The following is a 22,433-nucleotide window of genomic DNA, read 5'->3' on the forward strand; positions in this document are numbered from 1 at the left end:
AACATTTACAAGCTTGGTTTGTGCTGGACTAGGGATAGAGATGCTTGTTCCTTGGAAGAAAAGCTATGACCAACTTAGACAGCATATTAAAAAGCAGAGACATTACTTTGTCAACAAAGATCTGTATAGTCAAAGCTATGGTTTTTCCAGTAGTCATGTATGGATGTGAGAGTTGGATCATAAAGAAAGCTGAGCACCAAAGAATTGATGGTTTTGAACTGTGGGGTTGGAGAAGACTCTTGAGAGTTCCTTGGACTAAGGAGATCAAACCTGTCAATCCTAAAGGAAATCAATCCTGAATATTCATTGGAAGGACTGATGCTGAAGCTGAAGCTCCAATACTTTGGCCACCTGAAGCGAAGAACTGACTCATTAGAAAAGACCCTGATGCTGGGAATGATTGAAGGCAGGAGGAGAAGTGGACGAGAGAGGATGAGCTGGTTGGATGGCATCACCGACTTGATGGACATGAGTTTGAGCAGGCTCCGGGAGTTAGTGAAGGACAGGGAAGGCTGGCATGCTGCAGTCCAAGGGATCACGAAGAGTCAGACACAAGTGAGCAACTGAACTGAACTGAACTGGGGGATAGAGACCAGTGATATGGTTAACATCACCCAGGAACTTCAGTTATTGACAGAAGGGAGGGTTTGGGTATATCAAAAAGGGGAGAAGGAGAAATTGCTTCATTCAAGGGACAGCCACTCAGTACATGATGTGGCATCTGTATTTTAGGCACTGCTCTAGATTAACATTGAGATTAAAAACATAATTTTTACCGTAGGAAGCAGATAGTGTATATGGGAAAGTGACACATCTCCATTTTTTAAAAGACACTTAGCACTACCAGCCCCGGTGGTAGCCATCTCCTACCCAGCATCATAGTGCCCTCAAGAGTTAAATGGAGATGCTCAACACTGGGTTTTGGGGCAACAGAAAAATAAGGCACATGTTACCCAGAGGCTTCTGGAAGATCCTCGTCCATGACATCAAGGAGCTGGAAGCACTGCCAATATGCAACAGTGCCAGGAGCCGGCATATTGCATATTGAGTGCAGCACTTTCCACAGCATCATCTTTCAGGATCTGGAATAGCTCAACTGGAATCTATCACTGCTGGGAGCCAGAGTGAGGAGCTCCATCCATGACAAAGGTCATGAGGAAGGAGGCTCGGCATACGCAAAGGCGGGATCAAGCCTCAGGGGTCCCCCTGGAAATGCTTGAGCATCTACCCCCAAAACCAGAGTCTGCCTACTTTCTGCTTTGTGCTTTTACCTACACCTCTGACTTTATGGGGGGCTGTCCCCCACTACCTCTCTCTGAAAAAAGAGTTAGCTTACAGCTCCAGTTAATAATTCCTGGGTGTGACAGTGTTTAACCTACAAACTCCTTTGGAAATCCTTAGCCTGCCTGAATAGGTTTTTCCGGACCACGTGTGATTGTTCAGAGCCTCCCAACTGTGAGAGGCAGATGTTCTAAACTGTCTAAACACAGATTCCTTTGAGTAGTTAAAAGATTGATTAGAAATTGTATTGGTTTTTTTTTTTTTTAAACTTTACAATATTGTATTAGTTCTGCCAAATATCGAAATGAATCCGCCACAGGTATACCTGTGTTCCCCATCCTCAACCCTCCACCCTCCTCCCTCCCCTCCCCTCCCTCTTGGGCCAATGTTTGCTGCTAAGTCTCCATACTCCTTACCTACTGTGTCCTTGGCAGTGTATTGATTGATATAATGGGTGTATAGAAATGTAAGTAGTAGCCTCAATGTTTGTAACCTTGGACCCTTGAGTTAATTCTTTTCTTGATTGAGCCCACCTCACCTTTGCCCTATAGGAATGCAGCTTTGTCCAGTGCTTTTTTGGAGGCTGGTGCCTGACTTTGGAATAATCACCTTTAGAGAAAGATAAGTTTCTTAAAATGTTAACAGGCCTCCTGGCCAGAAGATGATGTAATTCACCTGAACTTTTGCATATGATAAGTTTGAAAGCCTGGCTTCGATTAGGACCAGGAACTGCTGTCCTTGCATGACTCCACCCCTTCCCCCAGTATCCTCTATGCACAACTTAAGGTATAAAAACTACTTTGGAAAATAAAGTGCGGGCCTTGTTCACCGAAACTTGGTCTCTCCATGTAGCTCTCTCTCCCAAATTCTGGCTGAGTCTCCATCTGGAGCGCAGAACCCGCCATGCTTGCTAATTATGCCTGGGCTTCTAAGATCCGACCGGGGAGGCCTCAGTGTCTCCTCTCTTTTGGGAGAACGGAAGGATGCCTTCGGCCTACGTAAGTGGTGCAAACTTCTTGTCTTGGAGTTTTATTGGTCTCCCGCGTAAACCAAGCTACTCAGCCTCTTTTGTCCACTGAGTTTTCTTACTGAGCTATCCTCATCCTATTACTCTTTATATCTTTGATAAAATATTTAAATAAATAGGTCGCTGACGCCGTCCCCGCTTCGAATACCCTGGATCAGCCGGGGCTGGTCCCCGGCACAACAGCTTTTATTGTTCTGAAATTCCTGATGTTTCCTTCAAAATTGGCAGAGCCATCTTGGAAAGCACAGCCCAGCTGGCTGTGAGAGTCACTAAACCCAATGCCAGACTGCACAGGGAAGAAAGCAAATAAACAACTCATGAACATTCTTTATTTGTGGTAAATAGAACTTGAAAACTTTGGAGGAAAAAAAGACATGGAGATAATATGCTTATGTGAGCTCCATGAGGCAGACTTTACTTCCCCCTAATAAATCAGCCACTAAGAGGATGTTTTTTGGGGCTCCAAAATCACTGCAGATGGTGACTGCAGCCATGAAATTAAAAGACGCTTACTCCTTGGAAGGAAAGTTATGACCAACCTAGATAGCATATTCAAAAGCAGAGACATTACTTTGCCAACAAAGGTCCGTCTAGTCAAGGCTATGGTTTTTCCAGTGGTCATGTATGGATGTGAGAGTAGGACTGTGAAGAAAGGTGAGCACCGAGGAATTGATGCTTTTGAACTGTGGTGTTGGAGAAGACTCTTGAGAGTCCCTTGGACTGCAAGGAGATCCAACCAGTCCATTCTGAAGGAGATCAGCCCTGGGTGTTCTTTGGAAGGAATGATGCTAAAGCTGAAACTCCAGTACTTTGGCCACCTCATTTGAAGAGTTGACTCATTGGAAAAGACTCTGATGCTGGGAGGGATTGGGGGCAGGAGGAGAAGGGGATCACAGAGGATGAGATGACTGGATCACTGACTCGATGGACATGAGTCTGAGTGAACTCAGAGATGGTGATGGACAGGGAGGCCTGGCATTCTGCGATTCATGGGGTCACAAAGAGTCGGACATGACTAAGTGACTGAACTGAACTGAGGAGGATGTTTAGAAGATGTGTGAAAGAAGGGCTGAACAAGATAAATGCCTTGAGAGTTCAGAGAAGGAAAGTCTGCCCAATGGTCAGGAAAGGCATAAATGGACAGCCCTTTTGTTAGGACTTGAAGGACAACGTGGGATTCAAATAACAGAGAAGGAAAAGTTACCCCAAATGCTGAATCATCATGTCCAGTGACCAAGAGTTAGGAATGTCCAAGAGAATGAGAAAAGGGGCAGTAAAAATGGGCAGTGATGGACTCTTCTGCACAATGTCAGGGACACACTCCCATCCAGTCTTCACATGCAACAGCTCTGTGAGTTATGTATTTGTAATTATTGCCCATTCTACAGATTAGGAAGCTGAGAATAAGAGTTAAATAACCCACCTCCCTATATCATACAGTACTACAGCAGATAAGAAAAAGAATAAAAATATGACAGGTATTTGATATAGCCTATGTATATTCTTTAAATCAAATTAAATTCAACTCAGACCCTTACCGAAAAGAAAAGGACTCCTCACCCCAGTCCCATTCACTACTATCCCTAGGATAATACAGAGATATAAGGTTCTAGACTTTAGAAAGGGGAAAATGCTTGAGGAGGCCTCTGATCTTGTCCCACATACTCACCTTGATATGCCCACAGCCCCAGTCTGCAGGTTTCCAGAATCTCTGCTGTCTGTATTCAGCCTCCTAGGCGTTCCATCCCTTTAAGAATTGGCTTCCTCCTCAGGCTTCAGGAGAGGCAGGATGAAGTGGGGCTGGGGGCAGGATGGGGGTGAGGGGTTCCTGCCCCTAACTGATACTGACACCCTTTGTGACCCTGTGGAGTCTAGCCCACCAAGCTCCTCTGTCCATAGGGTTCTCCAGGCAAGAATACTGGAGTGGGTAGCCATTCCTTTCTCCAAGGGGTATTCCCAACCCAGGGATTGAATCTGGGTCTCCTGCATTACAGGCATATTCTTTACCACTGAACCATCAGCGAAGCCCCAATTTTCAGTATCCTTTCCAGTTTGGAGAAGTCCCTGGATCCTTATGCCTGTCTCCACCTACCCTCTCCCACCAAATGCTGCGAATCTCCCTTGAAACTAGGAGTTCAAAACCTTGGCTGCCGTTTTCAAACAGAGAAAGGAAAATGCTGAGAGCACAGATAGCTTTTTCTTTTGGACAAATCCATAGTAGTCAAAAGAAAAAGGAAATGCAAATTAATATCTCAATAAACTGATCTATCACAAATAGCTAACATTTTTAACATTTGCTGCATGGCATGGACTACACCAAGCCCTCTATGAAGGAGGTGGATACAATCATTATTGAAGAAGAACGATTATTCTCATCGTTGAAGAAGCCAGAGCTTAGAGAAATCAAATATCTCACTTAAGATCACAAGTCTCCTAAGTGGTAGAATCAAAACTCAACTTCAAGAATGTCTAGCTGGAAAACCTAAGTTCTCTTCACTGCACCATAAAAGAGAAGCAATCATTCCCCTTCAGAGTCCAGAGCAGAGGGGTTTTTTTCTTCCTTTCTCTTTAAAAAAAAAAAAAAATGCATAATTACAGACTGTATTAAATAACAAATCTGAGAAGAAACTTATTCTCAGTCTCATAAAAAACTCAAATCAAATTTCGTGTTAATCACCTTCTAGAACTTTGCATTTGCATACTTAATTTTTACATATTTACCATAATATCATAAATAGAATTTTATAGTCTACATTTTCAATTGCCATTATACAGCTCCAGTCTCATTGTTTTAATATATTCTATACACTTTATATATTATAGATAAATACATCAACTTTATTTTATTTAATATATACAAGCATAAAATATTTCTTGTATTTTTTGTTATTTTTAAATAATATAATCTTGTTATTTCTTTCTCTTACAATACCCTTAGCTTCTTCCTATGCTCACCTCTCTCCACAAACAAAAACTATTGCAGTTTAGTGTGTATTGCCCATACATTTCCCCATAGTCATACAATCACATAATAATGCAGGTATTGGGGGATTGTGTTGTTGTTTAGTGGTCATGTCTGCCTCTTTTGTGTCCTCCTTGACTGGGGGACTGGCCACTGATTATTTTATAGACATCTTACAATACATAGTTTTATACTCTTCTGTGCTGTGCTGTTCTGTGCTTAGTCGCTTTGTCATGTCTGACCCTTTGCAACCCCATGAACTGTAGCCCACCAGACTCCCCTGTCCATGGGGATCCTCCAGGCAAGAATACTTGAGTGACATTGAAACATGTATAATATCATGTATGAAACGAGTCACCAGTCCAGGTTCGATGCACAACACTGGATGCTTGGAGCTGGTGCACTGGGATGACCCAGAGGGATGGTATGGGGAGGGAGGAGGGAGGAGGGTTCAGGATGGGGAACACGTGTATACCTGTGGTGGATTCATTTCGATATTTGGCAAAACTAATACAATATTGTAAAGTTTAAAAATAAAATAAAATTTAAAAAAAATAAATTCTTTCTGGTTGAATAAAAAAAAAAAAAAAGAATACTGGAGTGGGTTGCCATGCCCTCCTCCAGGGAATCTTCCCAACCCAGGGATCAAACCCAGGTCTCCCACATTGCAGGCAGATTATTTACCATCTAAGCCACCAGAGAAGCCCAAGAATACTGAAGTGGGTAGCCTATTCCTTCTATAGGGGATCTCTCCAACCCAGGAAGTGAACCAAGGACTCCTGCATTGCAGGCAGATTCCTTACCAGCTGAGCTACCAGGGAAGCCCCTTTATACTCTTCTACTTCTGTGAAATATGTATTTTTACATGTAGTTTTATTTTTTTAATGCTGTACATTGTGAAAGTCTTTCCAGCTCAGTTGATATTACTCTAATTGTATCTTAGATCAAACCCCTTATGATTATACAGTGGAAGTGACAAATAGATTCAAGGGATTAGATCTGATAGACAGCCTGCAAGAACTATGGACGAGGTTCATAATGTTGTATGGGAGGTGGTGATCAAAACCATCTGCAAGAAAAAGAAATGCAAAAAGGCAAAACGGTTGTCTGAGGAGGTCTTACAAATAACTGAGAAAAGAAAAGAAGTGAAAGGGAAAGGAGAAAAGGAAAGATATACCCATTCTCAGAGTTCCAGAGAATAGCAAGGAGAGATAAGAAAATCTTTTCAAGTGAACAATGCAAATAAATCGAAGAAAACAATAGAATGGGAAAGACTAGAGATCTTTTCAGGAAAATTAGAAATACAAAAGGAATATTTCATGCTAAGATGGCACAATAAAAGGCAGAAATGGTATGGACCTAACAGAAGCAGAAGATATTAAGAGGAGGTGGTAAGAATACACAGAAGAACTATATTAAAAATATCTTAATGATCCAGATAACCACAATAGTGTGATCACTCACCTAGAGCCAGACATCCTGGAGTGCGAAGTCAAGCAGGCCTTAGAAAGCATTACTGAAAAGAAAGCTAGTGGATGTGATGGAATTCCAGCTGAGCTATTTCAAATCCTAAAAGATGATTCTATGCTGCACTCAATGTGTCAGCAAATTTGGAAAACTCAGCAGTGGCCACAGGACTGGAAAAGGTCAGTTTTCATTCCAATTCCAAAGAAAGACATGCTAAAGAATATTCAAACCACTGCACAGTTGTACTCATTTCACATGCTAGCAAGGTGATGCTCAAAATCTTCCATGCTAGGATTCAACAGTATATGAACTGAGAAATTTCAGTGTACAAGTTGGATTTAGAACAGGAAGAGGAACCAGAGATCAAATTGCCAATATTCATTGGATCATAGAAAAAACAAATTTCAGAAAACATCTACTTCTGCTTCATTGACTACCCTAAAGCCTTTCACTGTGTGGATCACAACAAACTGTGGAAAATTTTTAAAGAGATAGGAATACCAAACCACCTTACCTGCTACCTGGGAAACCTGTATGCAGGTCAAGAAGCAACAGTTAGAACCAGACATGGAACAATGGACTGGTCCCAAATTGGGGAAGGAGTACATCAGGTCTATATATTGTCACTCTGTTTATTTAACTTATACGCAGTATACATCATGTGAAATGCTGGGCTGAATGAAGCCCAAGTTGGACTCAAGATTTCCAGGAGAAATATCAATAATCTCAGATTTGCTGATGACACCACCCTAATGGCAGAAAGTGAAGAGGAACTAAAGAGCCTCTTGATGAAGGTGAAGGAGGAGAGTGGAAAAAGCTGGCTTAAAACTCAACATTCAAAAAACTAAGTCATGGCAACCAGTCCCATCACTTCATGGGAAATAGATGGGCAAAAAGTGGAAACCATGACAGACTTTATTTTCTTGGGCTCCAAAATCACTGTACATGGTGACTTCATTGTGGATGGTGAGTTCCAAGATGCTTGCTCCTTGGAAGAAAGGCTATGACAAACCTAGACAGGTATTAAAAAGCAGAGACATCACTCTGCCAACAAAGGTCTGTATAGTCAAAGCTATGGTTTCTCCAGTAGTCATGTATGGATGTAAGAGTTGGACCATAAAGAAGGCTGAGAGCTGAAGAATTGATGCTTTCAAACTGTGGTGTTAGAGAAGACTCTTGAGAGTCCTTGTACTGCAAGGATATCAAATCAGTCAATCCTAAAGTAAATCTGCCCTGAATATTCATTGGAAGGACTGAAGCTGAAGCTGAAACTCTAATACTTTGGCCACTTAGTGCGAAGAGCCAACTCATTGGAAAAGACCCTGATGCTGGGAGAGATTGAAGGCAGAAGAGAAGGAGACGACAGAGGATAAGATGATTGGATGGCATCACCGACTCAATGGAGATGAGTTTGAGTAAACTCAGGGAGTTGATGAAGGACAGGGAAGACTGGTGTGCTGCAGTCCATGGTATTGCAAAGAGTCAGCATGACTGAGCAACCGAACAACAACAGTGCTTTCTTGTTGACTAATATAAGCCATAGTAGAGTCATTCTGGGAGAAGGCAATGGCACCCACTCCAGGATTGTTGCCCGGAAAATCCCATGGACGGAGGAGCCTGGTGGGCTGCAGTCCATGGGGTCGCTAAGAGTCAGACACAACTGAGTGACTTCACTTTCACTTTCCACCTTCATGCATTGGAGAAGGAAATAGCAATCCACTCCAGTGTTCTTGCCTGGAGAATCCCATGGATGGAGAAGCCTGGTAGGCTGCAGTCCATGGGGTCGCACAGAATCGGACACAACTGAAGCGACTTAGCAGCAGCAGCAGCAGAGTCATTCTACAGTTCATTCAGCCTTTCCTCTTTAGATGGGCATTATCCTTTTTGTCACAGCCGACAGCAGTGTAATAAACTTTCTTGAGTGTGTATAGTCTCCTGTACCAGTGCTTTTGTTTCTTTGGGCTAGATGACTGGATTTCTGGGTCAGAGTCCCAGATGACTGAATTTCTGGGTCATATGTTATTTTAATTTCACAGATATTGCCAGATTGCTTTTCAAATTGTTTAACAAATGTACACTTTTAGCAGCAGTGCTCTAGATTCAACTGCTAGTCTGAGGACAACCACACCTCCAGAAATGTCCATTTAGTAGTCTCTCCATGTACTTTAATAGGTTCATTAATAGGTTTGCTTCCCTGCAGGATCTACCATAAGGGAGGAATAAGGGGCAGGGATTAAGAAAATCATTCAGTGGGGATTCCCTTTCACAAAGGGTCTCCACTTTAGACATTACATGTTATAAAGAGTAATATGTAACAAAGGTACCCTGATAGGACTAAAAAAGAAAATATTTATAATTTAACCTTAAATTTATATTTTGTTATCGATAATCCTCACTGGCAATATTTATATTTTAATAAATTTTTGTCATCAGCACAATTATATGGTAGAACACTGCCATCTGTGATGGAACATTTTAAATTCAGTTAAGTCTATACCTTAGGTATGATGTGTGGTCATTATTCAAATGATAAATTAGAGGAATTTTTCAATATTATTTTTCTGTAAAAAAAAAACTACCCTTTTTATAAATCAAAAATATTTCAATGTGCTAATGTTTCAATGAACAATGCAAAGAAATAGAGGAAAACAACAGAGAAAGTAAGACTAGAGATCTTTTCAAGAAAATTGGAAATATCAAAGGAACATTTCATCCAAAGATGGGCACAATAAAGGGCAGAAACAGTAAAGACCTATTAGAAGCAGAAGAGATCAAGAAGAGATGGAAAGAATACACAGAAGAACTGTAAAATTAAGACCTTAAAGACCTGGATAACCACAATGCTGTAGTCTCTCACTCAGCCAGACATTCTGGAATGTGAAGTCAAGAGGACTTTAGGAAGCATTGCTGTCAATAAAGCTAGTGAAGGTGATGGAATTTAAAATCCAAAGAGATGATGCTATTAAAGTGCTGCACTCAATATGTCAGCAAACGTGGAAAAACCAGCAGCTGCCACAGGACTGGAAAAGGTCAATCCTCACCTCAGCTCCCAAGAAGGGTAGTACTAAAGAATGTTCAAAACACAGGACAGTTGCACTCGTCTCCCATGCTAGTAAGGTTATGCTCAAAATCCTCTAAGCTTCAGCATTATGTGAACCAAGAACTTCCAGATGTTCAAGCTGGGTTTAGAAAAGGCAGAGGAACCAGAGATCAAATTGCCAGCATTCACTGGATCACAGAGAAATCATGGGAATTCCAGAAAATCATCTTCCTCTGTTTCAATTTTTGGGTTTCAAAATCACTGCAGATGGTGATTGCAGCCATGAAATGAAAAGACGCTTATTCCTTGGAAGGAACGTTATGACCAACCTAGACAGCATATTAAAAAGCAGAGACATTACTTTGCCAACAATGATCCATCTAGTCAAGGCTATAGTTTTTCCAGTAGTCATATATGGATCTGAGAGTTGGACTATAAAGAAAGCTAAGCACAAAAGCATTGATGCTTTTGAACTGTGGTGTTGGAGAAGACTCTTGAGAGTCCCTTGGACTGCAAGGAGATCCAACCAGTCCATCCTAAAGGAGATCAGCCCTGGAAGCACTGATGTTGAAGCTGAAACTCCAATACTTTGGCCACCTGATGCAAAGAGCTGACTCATTTGAAAAGACCCTGATGCTGGAAAAGATTGAGGGCAGGAGGAGAAGGGGACGATAGAGGATGATATAGTTGGATGGCATCACCGACAAAATGGACATGAGTTTGGGTGGACTCCGGGAGTTGGTGATGGACAGGAAGGCCTGGCACGCTGTGATTCATGGGGTCGCAAAGAGTCAGATGCGACTGAGTGGCTGAACTGAACTGAACTGAACTGAAAGCCTTTAACTACATTGATCATAACGAACTGTGGAAAATTCTTAAAGAGATAGAGATGGGAATACCAGACCATCTTACCTGTTTCCTGAGAAACCTGTATGTGGGTCAAGAAGCAAAAGTTAGAATCCTGTATGGAATACTGACTGGTTCAGAATTGAGAAAAGAGTACAACAAGGCTGTTTATTGTCACCCTGTTTATTCAACTCATACACAAAGCACATTGTGGGAAATGCCAGGCTGGATGAGTTAAAAGCTGGAGTAAGATTGCCAGGAGAAATATCAACAACCTCAGCTATGCAGATGATACCACTCTAATGGCAGAAAGCAAAGAGGAACTAAAGAGTTTCTTGATGAGGGTGAAGAAGGAGAGTGAAAAAGTCAGCTTAAATCTCAACATTCCAAAAACTAAGATCATGGTATCTGGTCCCATCACTTCATGGCAAATGGAAGGGGAAAAGTTGGAAGCATTGACAGATTTCCTCTTCTTGGGCTCTAAAATCACTGTGGATGGTGACTGCCGCCATGAAATTAGTATCTGATTGCTTCTTGACAGGAAAGCTATGACAAATCTAGATAATGTGTTAAAAAGCAAAGATATCACTTTGCTGACAAAGGTCCATACAGTCAGGGCTATGGTCATTTCAGCAGTCACATATGGATGTGAGAGCTGGACAATAAGGAAGGCAGAGCACTGAAGAATTGATGCTTTCAAGCTGTGGTACTGGAGAAGATTTTTGAGAGTCCCTTGGAAAACAAGGAATAGGAAAAGGAGTATGTCAAGGCTGTATATTGTCACCCTGCTTATTTAACTTATATGCAGAGTACATCATGAGAAACGCTGGGCTGGAAGAAGCACAAGCTGGAATCAAGATTGCCGGGAGAAATATCAATAACCTCAGATATGCAGATGACACCACCCTTATGGCAGAAAGTGAAGAGGAACTAAAAGGCCTCTTGATGAAAGTGAAAGTGGAGAGTGAAAAAGTTGGCTTAAAGCTCAACATTCAGAAAACGAAGATCATGGCATCTGGTCCCATCACTTCATGGGAAATAGATGGGGGAACAGTGGAAACACTGTCAGACTTTAATTTTGGGGGTTCCAAAATCACTGCAGATGGTGACTGCCATGAAATTAAAAGACGCTTACTCCTTGGAAGGAAAGTTATGACCAACGTAGATAGCGTATTCAAAAGCAGAGACATTACTTTGCCAACAAAGGTCCAGAAAGTCTAGTCAAGGCTATGGTTTTTCCAGTGGTCATGTATGGATGTGAGAGTCGGACTGTGAAGAAAGCTGAGTGCCGAAGAATTGATGCTTTTGAACTGTGGTGTTGGAGAAGACTCTTGAGAGTCCCTTGGATTGCAAGGAGATCCAACCAGTCCATTCTGAAGGAGATCAGCCCTGGGTGTTCTTTGGAAGGAATGATGCTAAAGCTGAAACTCCAGTACTTTGGCCACCTCATGCAAAGAGTTGACTCATTGGAAAAGACTCTGATGCTGGGAGGGATTGGGGGCAGGAGGAGAAGGGGACGACAGAGGATGAGATGGCTGGATGGCATCACTGACTCAATGGACATGAGTCTGAGTGAACTCCGGGAGTTGGTGATGGACAGGGAGGCCTGGTGTGCTGCGATTCATGGGGTGGCAAAGAGTCGGACATGACTAAGCGACTGAACTGAACTGAACTGGAAAACAAAGTTATCAAACCAGTCAATCTTAAAGGAAATCAACCCGGAATATTCTTTGAAAGGACTGATGCTGAAGCTGAAGCTCCAGTACTTTGGCCACTTGATTTATACAGCTGACTCATTGGGAAAGACCATGATGCTAGGAAAGATTGAAGGCAGAAGGAGAAGAGTGTGATAGAGGGTGATGGGATGGTTGGATGGCATCACTGATTCACTGGATATGAACTTGGGCAAACTCTGGGAGACTGTGAGGGACATAATAGTCTGGCGTGCTGTAATCCATGGGGTCAAGAAGAGTTGGACAAGACTTGGTGACTGAACAACAACAATTTTCCTGGATAGAGAAACAAATTAGCACAATACTTGGAGAAGATAAATAAAACTATTTATTTACTAAAAATAACTACTGAATATAGCATATGTTTTATAAGCCTGTACTGGCATTTCTTCATCTTTTCTTCTCTTTTCTATTCTTGACGGCCTCCCTCCCAATCTCCTTCCCAGCCTCTCCCTCTCTCCTTTCTTCCCTCTCTCCCTGTCCCTTTCTCTCCCTTCCCTCTAACTTCTGACCCTCCCAACATCCCTGTCATTTACAAACACCCGGAGAAGGCAATGGCACCCCACTCCAGTACTCTTCCCTGGGAAATCCCATGGACGGAGGAGCCTGGTAGGTTGCTGAGAGTCGGATGCGACTGAGCGACTTCACTTTCACTTTTCACTTTCATGCATTGGAGAAGGAAATGGCAACCCACTCCAGTGTTCTTGCCTGGAGAATCTCAGGGACAGAGGAGCCTGGTGGGCTTCCGTCTATGGGGTCGCACAGAGTCGGACACGACTGACGCGACTTAGCAGCAGGAGCAGCAGCAGCAGATCTAGCTCCAAGCCCACCAGGTCTTAGGCAGGGGTTACTGCAGATCCATCATTGGCCACTAGGGGTCCTCTGCTCCCCTGGCCTGAGTGAAGAGAAACACCTTTACTCTTTTCCAATTTTCTTAATAAAAATAAGTCTCACAGGTATTTTCAAAAGATTGTCCCAGAACAAACCAAGGAAAATTAAAAAGTATAAAGAAAAGATGCTTCAAACAGTAAATGTGGTTTCTGAGTTTAAGTTGTCTAAAACCTACTTTTCTCTGCTTTGCTTGCTCAGTTGTGTCTTACCCTGTGCAACCCCCACAGTAGCCTGCCAGGCTTCTCTGTCCGTGGAATTTTCCAGGCAAGAATACAGGAGCAGGCTGCCATTTCCTCGTCCAGGGGATCTTCCCGACCCAGGGATCAAAGCCAAATCTCTTGTGTCCCCTGCATTGGCAGGCAGATTTTTTTACAAATATACCACCCAGGAAGCCCCAAAACCTACTCCTAGCTGTCTGATTGAGACAACTGATTGGACACAGGCTTCATTCCTCTCCTTCCATAGTGAGAAAACAGACCAAAGGTAAAATTAAATTGACCATGATGTGAAAGTTAGCAGGCAGCTTACTGCCTCCAACACGTCGCTCTTACCCATCTCTCTTAGCATGAACTTAGGAGGATCCTCTCTGCTCCTGCTTCTTCATCCTGGCGAGATTTTCCTCTGGAGCAATCCTGATCTCTGACTCTCCCTGCAGTGGCCCAGAGGGAACATCACTGGTCTTGCACCTGCCTCACAGGTGTTTCTTTAGCTCTTCAGAGGTCACTAGGACTCTCAGTATGGGAAGTCTTGGTCCCTTCAACTGCTTCCCTTGCTAGCCTCTGACTTGACTCTTCATCCCCATCTCACTGTGAAGTCACCACTATCAGCAAGCTGGGGGGCAGAGTCAGGATCAGAACCCAGGTCTTTTGACTCCCAACATGTGGACTGCCATTTACACTATAATAAAAATCTCTTTCAAAGGGCCGTATGTGGAGGTGACATATATATGTGTGTGTCATACATATACACACACAGATATATATATGACAGTGACAATAAAAATAAAAAGGTAAGCATTTAACATTCTAGCAACACTATTGAATCTTGAGGCTTTTTTATTTTGTTTGGTTTTTGTTGGCCACAAAGACCTTAATTTCCCAACCAAGGATGGAACCCATGTCCCCTGCAGTGGAAGAACAGAGTCTTAACTACTAGACCACCAAGGAAGTTCCAATCTTGAGTTCTAAAACTGAACAAATTAAGTGTGCAGAATAAAATACATCTATGCCTTCACAGCTAGGAAATGGCAACCCACTCCATTGATCTTGCCCGGAGAATTCCAGGGATGGGGGAGCCTAATGGGCTGCCATCTATGGGGTCGCACAGAGTCGGACACGACTGAAGCAACTTAGCAGCAGCAGCATGCCTTCTCAGCTAGTTCATACATTCATTGGGAAAAAAATAATTTTCTCCACCCTGCAGTGTACTGGTTTTCAAAGGCTCGTGTTTTAATCTGAGAGGATGCTTTCAGTGTACTAAGGATTTATGTTCCATTGCTACTGCTGCTGCTAAGTCACTTCGTGCTAGCCAAAGCCAATTTTTACGAGGCAACTTGGAATTAGCACTGCAACAAACTGACAGTAAGTGGATAAAAACCTATTCAGGGTAAAAATAATAAAGCAGGTGGGAAAATGTTGGTAATGTTCCTAACTTTGTCTCCTCTTCTTTGGGGCCTTTTTTCTCAGCTGGCAATCAGCGAAATGAGTAATTATTGCTTTCAGTTTAGCATAGCCAATTTTTTGTCCTCTTTTCCCCTGCTCAGCATCTATCCCCCATCATAATAGTTATACCAGAATATTTCTATATGGGGTTTTGTGCTTCTTATTGCATATTGCATCTCATTTTTTATGTGATATTAAGATCAATCAGTTGTCCGTCAACCATTCCCTAATGACTGGGCCCTGAAAGCACCGACTGTCCTGCCGCCAGCCCCCCTTCTTCTGAGATGCCTTTTGCACCACTCCAATTAGGATAATAGTCCCCTCTGCTTTAGGAGCCCCCTTTTCTTTCTCTCCCTTAGTCCCTCCGGGCACCCAGCCATTTTCCCAGATGTGTGCCCTCCCCTCCCATCCCTCCCACCCTTGTAGCCAGCCCAGCTGGTTTTGTAAGATACTACGTTGGTGCACAGTGATTTATTTCTTATAAAACAGGCCCAGCACTACTGGTTCTATTTAGTGGACACAGATAATGTTACAGGTTTTAAAGTGATTAAATGTGCAGACTATGCAAACCAAAAAAAAAAAAAGAAATTAAATAAAATTCTATCCTTTCTTGGGTATTTATTTGCTGGAATTTTACTACTAAGAAAAACTTCTCTCACCTACTCTTGGGTTAAACTGAAATACAATTCTTACAGAAGAGTGGAATCAGTGTTTGATTTCTTCCTCTTATTTATTAATTTTTCAGAGGAATGAGTTGGCTATGTAGAAATCACCAATGGTGACCAATAGATTAAAAAAAAAATCTACAAACTCAGACTTTTATATGTTTGGCTATGTTCCATTCCATTGCAATTATTTTTCTTTCTGATGCTCAAACTGTCTCTCTAGATTGACTCTTGTATTTTTTTGAAGCGGCTTTATCAATCTTTGATAGCTCTTTTCCTGTTTAAGATGTTCCAGACCCATTTTATACATTATCTGATCCAGAACAGTAAGTTGTCATTTCTGCAAACAGCCTTCATTTCAGTTCAGTTCAGTCACTCAGTCGTGATGGATTCTTTCTTTTCTGTCCATCACCAACTCCCAAAGCTTGCTCATACTCAAGTCCATTGAGTCAGTGATGCCATCCAACCATCTCATTCTCGTCGTCCCCTTCTCCTCCCGCCTTCAATCGTTCCCAGCATCAGGGTCTTTTCCAGTGAGTCAGCTCTTCACATCAGGGGGCCAAAGTATTGGAGTTTCAGCTTCAGCATCAGTCTTTCCAATGAATATTCAGGACTGATTTCCTTTAGGACTGACTGGTTGGATCTCCTTGCAGTCCAAGGGACTCTCAAGAGTCTTCTCCAACACCACAGTTCAAAAGCAGCAATTCTTTGATGGTCAGCTATCTTTATAGTCCAACTCTCACATCCATACATAACTACTGGAAGAGCCATAGCTTTGACTATATGGATCTTTATTGGCAAAGTGATGTCTTTGTTTTTTAATATGCTGTCTAGGTTGGTCATAACTTTTCTCCCAAGGAGCAAGCATCTTTTAATTTCATGGCTGCGATCAGCATCCACAGTGATTCTGAGCCAAAGAAAATAAAGTCTGTCACTGTTTCCATTTTTTGCCCATCTATTTGCCATGAAGTGATGGGACCATATGTCAGGATCTTAATTAATTTTTTGAATGTTGAGTTTTAAGCCAGCTTTTTCACTCTTATCTTTCACTTTCATCAAGAGGTTCTTTAGTTCTTCTTCACTTTCTGCCATAAGGAAGGTGTCATCTGCATATCTGAGGTTATTGATGTTTCTCCAAGCAATCTTGATTCCAGTTTGTGATTCCTTCAACCCACTTTTGCATGATGATGTATTCTGCATATAAGTTAAATAAGCAGGATGACAGTATACAGCCTTGATGTACTCTTTTCCCAATTTGGAACCAGTCTGTTGTTCCATGTCCAGTTCTAATTGTTGCTTCTTGACCTGCATACAGATTTCTCAGGAAGCAGGTAAGGTGGTCTGGTATTCCCATCTCTTCAAGAATTTTCTACCATTTGTTGTGATCCACACAGTGAACAGCTTTAGGGTAGTCAATGAAAGAAGTTGATGCTTTTCTGGAATTCTCTTGCTTTTCCTATGATCCAATGAATGTTGGCAATTTGATCTCTGGTTCCTCTGCTTTTTCTAAATCAAGCTTGTACATCTGGAAGTTCTGGTTCACATACTGTTGAAGCCTAGCTTGGAGAATTTTGAGTATTACTTTGCTAACATGTGAGATGAGTGCAGTTGTACGGTGGTTTGAGCATTCTTTGGCATTGCCATCTTTGGGATTGGAATGAAAACTGACATTTTCCAGTCCTGTGGCTACTGCTGAGCCTTCCAAATTTGCTGGCATATTGAGTGCAGCATAGCATCATCTTTTAGGATTTGAAATAGTTCAACTGGAATTCCATCACCTCCACTAGCTTTGTTCATAGTGATGTTTCCTAAGGCCTGCTTGACTTTGCAGTCCTGGATGTCTGGCTCTAAGTGGTTGATCACACCATGAACAATATGAAGAGTATGAAAAGGCAAAGAGCCTTAGTTCTCCTTAATGATGAATGGAATTCTGAGACCACATCTGGTTGCTAGTGGTATTCATTACTCAAAAATGCTCATTGCTTCTGGGTTGTCGTTTCTTTTTGCCTTTTGAATAAGAAGAGCTAGAAAATACACACCATTTACAAGGAAAAAGTTATAAATTCATGCTAACATTCCCACTTCAAGTTGCTCTTTTAAGGTTTTTGCTTAACCTTTTCAAGTTTTTACTTAATCTCTTTTTTTTCATCACTAAAAAATCTCAGGTTTCATAATATAAACATAATTACTTATTTGCTTTTTCCTACACAATAGGTATAATTGTTTCAAACAATACTAAATTACTATTGACAGAATATGATTAAAGTAGGTTAAATTTTTATAAGATTCTTTTTATCCTTAGAGCTTATCCCACTAGGGAAGTACAGTCAAAATATTCTAAACTCACTTGAAACTTTTTCTCTACTTTGTTGTGGTAGAATTTGAAGGAAGAGAGCTTCACAAAGGTGTCCTGCCATAATCCCTAAGCCTTTGAATATGATAAGATATCATGTCCGTGATTATGTTGTTATATGGCACAGGAGACTTTAAAATAGGAATATTATCCAGGTAACCTGACCTAATCAATAAAGGACAGAAATGGTATGGACCTAACAGAAGCAGAAGACATTAAGAAGAGGTGGTAAGAATAAACAGAAGAACTGTACAAAAAAGATCTTCACGACCCAGATAATCACAAAGGTGTGATCACTCACACTCACCTAGGGCCAGACATCCTGGAATGTGAAGTCAGGTGGGCATTAGGAAGCACAAAGCTAGTGGAGTCCATGGAATTCCAGTTGAGCTATTTCAAATTCTAAAAGATGATTCTGTGAAAGTGCTACACTCAATATGCCAGCAAATTTGGAAAATTCAGCAATGGCCAAAGGACTGGAAAAGGTCAGTTTTCATTCCAATCCCAAAGAAAGGCAATGCCAAAGAATGCTCAAACTACCGCACAATTGCATTCATCTCACACGCTAGTAAAGTAATGTTCAAAATTCTCCAAGCCAGGCTTCAGCAATACGTGAACCGTGAACTTCCAGATGTTCAAACTGGTTTTAGAAAAGGCAGAGGAACCAGAGATCAAATTGCCAACATCCGCTGGATCATGGAAAAAGCAAGAGAGTTCCAGAAAAACATCTATTTCTGCTTTGTTGACTATGCCAAAGCCTTTGACTGTGTGGATCACAATAAACTGTGGAAAATTCTGAAAGAGATGGGAATACCAGACCACCTGACCTGCCTCTTGAGAAACCTATATGCAGGTCAGGAAGCAACAGTTAGAACTGGGCATGGAACAACAGACTGGTTCCAAATTGGGAAAGGAGTACGTCAAGGCTGTATATTATCACCCTGCTTATTTAACTTATATGCAAAGTACATCATGAGAAACGCTGGGCTGGAGGAAGCACACTCTGGAATCAAGATTGCTGGGAGAAATATTAATAACCTCAGATATGCAGATGACACCACCCTTATGGCAGAAAGTGAAGAAGAATTAAAGAGCCTCTTGATGAAAGTGGAGAGTGAAAAAGTTGGCTTAAAGCTCAACATTCAGAAAACTAAGATCATGGCATCCAGTCCCATCACTTCATGGCAAATAGATGGGAAAACAGTGGAAACAGGGGCTGACTTTATTTTTCTGGGCTCCAAAGTCACAGCAGATGGTGACTGTAGCCATGAAATTGAAAGATGCTTGCTCCTTGGAAGGAAAGTTATGACCAACGTAGACAGCATATTGAAAAGCAGAGACATTTCTTTGCCAACAAAGGTCCATCTAGTGAAGGCTATGGTTTTTCCAGTAGTCATGTATGGATGTGAGAGTTGGACTATAAAAAAAGCTGAGCTCAGAAGATTGATGTTTTTGAACTGTGGTGTTGGAGAAGACTCTTGAGAGTCCCTTGGACTGCAGGGAGATCCAACCAGTCCATCCTAAAGGAGATTAGTCCTGGGTGTTCATTGGAAGGACTGATGTTGAAGGTGAAACTCCAATACTTTGGCCACCTGATGCAGAGAACTGACTCATTTGAAAAGACCCTGATGCTGGGAAAGATTGAGGGCAGGAGGAGAAGGGGACGACAGTGGATGAGATGGTTGGATGGCCTCACTGACACAATGGACATGAGTTTGAGTGAACTCCGGGAGTTGGTAATGAACAGGGAGGCCTGGTGTGCTGCGGTTCATGGGGTCACAAAGAGTCGGACACGACTGAGCGACTGAACTGAACTGAACTGACCTAATCACATGTGCCCTGAAAAGCAATGAGCTGTGTGTGGCAGAATGTGGGTTTACGAGGATACCAGAGAGATTCAGAGTGTGAGGAGGACTTGACGTGCCTTGGTTGACTTTAAAGATGCAGGATGCAGGCAGCCTCTGCAAATGAAGTGTGGCACTTGGTTCACAGCCAGAAAGGAAATGGGGACGTTAGTCCCCAAACTATAAGGAACTGAATTTTGCCAAAACCTGAAAGAGCTTGGAAGCAAATTTTTTCCCAAAGCCTCTAATAGATCCCAGCTTAGCTAACATCTTGATCTTCACATTGTGAGCCCATGAGCATAGAAACCAGCTGATCCACCTGCGTTTCTTCCTAAACTGTGAGATAATATAGGTGTTGTTTTAAGTTGCTAAATGTGTGGTAATCTGTTATGCAGTGATTTGTTGAAGGAAGAGCGCTTCACAAAGATGTCCTGCCATAATCCCTTAATCTCTGAATATGATAAGATATCATGTCTGTGATTATGCTGTTATATGGCACAGTTGACTTTAAAATAGGGATACTATTATCCCTTTAAAATAGGCCTCTCTGTAATGGTTTATGGAGATTTTCCTCATTCTTTTGTACTGCCAAATCATAACTTATTCAATCAGTCCCCCTATGGACAGACATCCAGAACATTTTGATGTTTAAATAGAATATTTTAAAGGCAACATTTTGTATTTTGGCTAGATTTCTTGAAGCGCAACTGTTTTTGGCTAGGTTCCTTGAAGTGGGACTGTTGTAGATCAAACAGTAAAGTGTATGTAATTGAAGGTCTCTCCCCAACCCCAATACCAAATACATGGTATCTTTTCCAACACTGAAAATTCTCTGATTTTCTGGCTCCAGACTGGGTATCTGAGAATTCAATTCAGTGCTGACAGTAACCCCTGGAATTAGCCCAGATCCCACCAGTGAAGGGTTCAGCCCCACAGGACTGCCTTCCCTTCAGATGGCAGACATAAATGAGGTGTCCAGGCCACCTACAGTTCTGTCTAGTGATTACAAATTCAGGGGTTTCCATGATTCTCTTTCAGGTTTGATACTTTGCTATAATACCTCACAGAACTCAGGAAAGTGTTTTCTTACCATTACTGCTTTCTTATTATTACAAAAGATACACTGAAGAACAGCCTGGTGGAAGAGATGGGTAGGGCAAAATAAGGGGATGAGGGAAGAAGAGCTTCCATGCCCTCTGTAGCTGCGTGTGAGGACGCCTGTTTCCCTGGAACCTTCCTGTCAGGTGTGGTATCAAACTTTTGAATATCCATCAATCTGATAAGTGAAATACAGTATGTTAGTGTAGTTTCTAAAAACTATTGAATATTTACTGAAGTGTGAGAAATGGAATATTTCCTGCCATATTGGAAAACAAAGGATGTCACAGTCATCAGCATTGCAGCCCTCCAGTACTCTTGCCTGGAAAATCCATGGACAGAGGAGCCTGGTGGGCTGCAGTCCATGGGGTCACTAAGATTTGGACACAACTGAGTGACTTCACTTTCACTTTTCACTTTCATCTATTGGAGAAGGCAATGACACCCCACTCCAGTACTCTTGCCTGGAAAATCCATGGATGGAGGAGCCTGGTAGGCTGCAGTCCATGGGGTCACTAAGATTTGGACACAAGTGAGTGACTTCACTTTCACTTTTCACTTTCATCTATTGGAGAAGGCAATGACACCCCACTCCAGTACTCTTGCCTGGAAAATCCATGGACAGAGGAGCCTGGTAGGCTGCAGTCCATGGGGTCACTAAGATTTGGACACAACTGAGTGACTTCACTTTCACTTTTCACTTTCATCTATTGGAGAAGGAAATGGCAACCCACTCCAGTGCTCTAGCCTAGAGAATCCCAGGGACGGCAGAGCCTGGTGGGCTGCCGTCTATGGAGTCGCACGGAGTTGGACAGAAGCAACTTAGCAGCAGCAGCAGCAGCAGCAGCAACATGAGGTAGTGAGCCCTGAGAGAACTCAGAAAGGAAAGAATACCTACCATATAGCAGACATTGGACTGCAGCCACTCCCCAAGGTGAGCCCTGAGGAAACTCAGGATGTGAGAATACCACATACTGGCTCCAGGTAGGTGAAAGGGAGTCGCTCAGTCATGTCCGACTCCTTGTGACCCCCTGGACTGTACAGTCCATGGAATTCTCCAGGCCAGAATACTGGAGTGGATAGCCTTTCCCTTCTCCTGGGGATCTTCCCAACCCAGGGATTGAACCCAGGTCTCCCACACTGCAGGTGGGTCCTTCACCAGCTGAGCCACCAGGGAAGCCCAAGAATACTGGAGTGGGTAGCCTATCGCTTCTCCAGTGGATCTTCCCAACCCAGGGATCAAGCCCAGGTCTCCTCACTGCAGGCGGATGCTTCACCAGCTGAGGCCCCAGGGAAGCCTGATGTGCATATCAAAGGAGTGATTTCAGTGGACCCAGACTTTTGTCTTCCCATACAAAGAAAAGTGCTAAATTTCTTAACTTGACAAATCTGGTTTCCTTTAATTAACAATAATCTTTTGATGTTCCAACCTACCTACCCTTTGTGGTAAAACTTCTGTATAACCTAACTCCCCCTCACCTTCTAGGATCAGCCCTCTCATGGTTCCTTGAGATGCTGCTTCCTGGGCTTGAAGTCCTAAAACTTACCATCAAATAAAACTTAAC

This window comes from Bos indicus x Bos taurus, chromosome 3 (genome assembly GCF_003369695.1).
Source record: "Bos indicus x Bos taurus breed Angus x Brahman F1 hybrid chromosome 3, Bos_hybrid_MaternalHap_v2.0, whole genome shotgun sequence".
In the NCBI taxonomy this organism is placed as follows: Eukaryota; Metazoa; Chordata; class Mammalia; order Artiodactyla; family Bovidae; genus Bos; species Bos indicus x Bos taurus.